Raw genomic sequence first — 2,861 nt, 5'->3', positions numbered from 1 at the left:
TAAGGCTACAAAGGATTATAAGCTTTGTAAACAATTTCATCTAATGTATTATCGGTTTTTAAATACATAAGATTATAATTTCAGGATAGTTTGTTCAAACCAAAAAGGAATAAAACATGCATAAAAGGAAATAAAAAAGAACTTAACATGTTGCCACATAAAACTTTGTAAACACCAAGATGTTTATAAGGCACTAAAGAAATTAAATAAGAAATAAAAATATAAAAAACAGAAAGGAGCTGGAGAGATGATTCTGCAGTTAAAACCATGTGACTCTTTGCTCTTACAGAAGACCCTAGTTCAGTTCCTAGCACGCACATCACGTGAAGCACAACCACCGGTCACTATAGCTCCAGAGATTTCTATGCCTCTGGCCATTCTTTTCTACCCATCAGAAGTACAAACCAACGAGCTCAGAGGGTCTTGGACTGCAAATTTCAGAAACTTGGGCTAAATGACATTTTTATTTTTACAACAATTAGTTCAAGAATTTCATAGTAGAATGAAGATACAAATGCAAAGAAAGAATACTCCTGAATGAATTCTTTGGAGTCAAAATAACACTGATAGGAAGGCCCAAGAAAGTTGCTATACAGCCAAAGAATGGACAAAGAAAATGCAGTACATTTACACAATGGAGAATTATTCAGCTGGAAGAAGTAATGACATCATGAAATTTGCAGAGAAATGGATGGAACTAGAAAAAAATATCCCAATTTAGGTAACCCAGACTCAGAAAGGCAAACACAGTATGTACTTACTCATAAGTGAGTATTAGATGTAACGCAAAGGATAGTCAGGCTACAATTCACAGTTCCAGAGAAGCTAGGTAACAAGGAGGACCCTAAGAGGAATGCATGGATCACCCTGGGAAGTGGAAATAGATGAGACCTCCCCTGGGTAAAATGGGGAATGGGATGGTAACATGAGGGAATGGGGTGGTCAAGTTGGGGGAGGGATGGAGATGGAGAGAATGAAAGAGATATCTTGATAGAGGGAGCCATTATGGGGTTAGGAAGAAACTTGGTGTTAGGAAATTCCCAGGAATCCACAAGTATGACCCCAGCTAAGACTCTTAACAGTACTAGAGAAGGTACCTGAACTGGTCTTCCCCTGTATTCAGATTGGTGACTACTCTGACTGTCATCATAGACCCTTCATCCAGTAACTGATGGAAGCAGATGCAGAGATTCACAGTCAAGCACCAGGTAGAGCTGCAGGAGTCCAGTCGAAGAGAGGGAGGAGGGATCATATGAGCAAGTGGGGGGTCAAGATCATGATGGGGAAACCCACAGAGACAGCTGACTCAAGGTTGTGGGAGGTCATTGACTCTAGACTGAGGAGCCTGCATAGGACCCAACTAGGTCCTCTGAATATAGGTGACAGTTGTGTAATTTGGTCTGTTTAAGGGGCTCATAGCAGTGTGGTCAGGATTTGTCCCCAGTGCATGAGCGAACTTTTTGGAACTCATTCCCTATAGTGGGATGCCTTGCTTAGACTTGATGCAAGGAGGAAGGAGTTGGTCCTGCCTCAACTTAATGTGCCAGTCTTTGTTGACTTTCCATGGGAGGGCCCTATCCTTTCTTTCTTTCTTTTTTTTTTTTTGCGACTTTCATAATTTATTAGATTTACACAGTTTTTTTTCTTTTTTTTAAATTGAGAATAGGAAAAAAAAAGTTTCCGCCTCCTCCCAGCCTCCCATTTCCCTCCCCCTCCCCCCCTGTTCTCCCCCTCCCCCACTCTTCTCCCCCTCCCCCCACTCCTCTCCCCCTCCCTCTCCAATCCAAAGAGCAGTCAGGGTTCCCTGCCCTGTGGAAAGTCCAAGGTCCTCCCTCCTCCGTCCATGTCTAGGAAGGAGAATATCCAAACTGGCTAGGCTCCCACCAAGCCGGAACATGAAGTAGGATCAAAACCCCTTGCCAATGACCTTGGCTTCTCATCAGTCCTCATTGTTCGCCATGATCAGAGAGTCCGGTTTTATCCCATGCTTTTTCACTCACAGTCCAGCTGGCCTTGGTGAGCTCCCAATAGATCAGCCCCACTGTCTCAGTGGGTGGGTGCACCCCCCGTGGTCCTGACATCCTTGCTCGTGTTCTCCCTCCATCTGCTCCTCATTGGGACCTTGGGAGCTCAGTCCAGTGCTCCAGTGTGGGTCTCTGTCTCTATCTCCATCCATCACCAGATGAAGGTTCTATGGTGATATGAAAGATATTCGTCAGTATTGCTATAGGATAGGGTCATTTCAGGTTCCCTATCCTCAGCTTCCCAAGGGACTAACTGGGGACATCGCCTTGGGCTCCTGGGAGCCACTCTAGGTTCAAGTCTCTTGCCAACACTAAGGTGGCTCCCTTAACTAAGATATGTGCTTCCCTGCTCCCCTATCCAACCTTCCTTTATCCCAATCTTCCTGTTTCCCCAAGTTCCCCCAATCCTCCCCTTCTCACTTTTCTCTCCCCGTCCCCCCTTATCCCCAACCCACCCCACCCCCAAGATCTCAATTTTCTCCCCGGCAATTTTGTCTACTTCCCATAGCCAAGAGGATAACTATATGATTTTCCTTGGGTTCACCTTCTTATTTAGCTTCTTTAGGTTCACCAGGTATACACTCCGTGACCTTTATTTATGGCTAGTAACCAATTATGAGTGAGTACATCCCATGTTCATCTTTTTGGGTCTGGGTTACCTCGCTCAGGATAGTGTTTTCTATTTCCATCCATTTGCATGCAAAATTCGAGAAGTCATTGTTTTTTACCGCAGCATAGTACTCTAATGTGTATATATTCCACACTTTCTTCATCCATTCTTCCATTGAAGGGCATCTAGGTTGTTTCCAGGTTCTGGCTATTACAAATAATACTGCT

This window comes from Alexandromys fortis, unplaced genomic scaffold (assembly GCF_014885135.2).
Source record: "Alexandromys fortis isolate MF-2015 unplaced genomic scaffold, M_Fortis_MF-2015_v1.1 scaffold_188, whole genome shotgun sequence".
Classification (NCBI taxonomy): domain Eukaryota; kingdom Metazoa; phylum Chordata; class Mammalia; order Rodentia; family Cricetidae; genus Alexandromys; species Alexandromys fortis.
Note: the sequence above shows the minus strand (reverse complement) of the source record.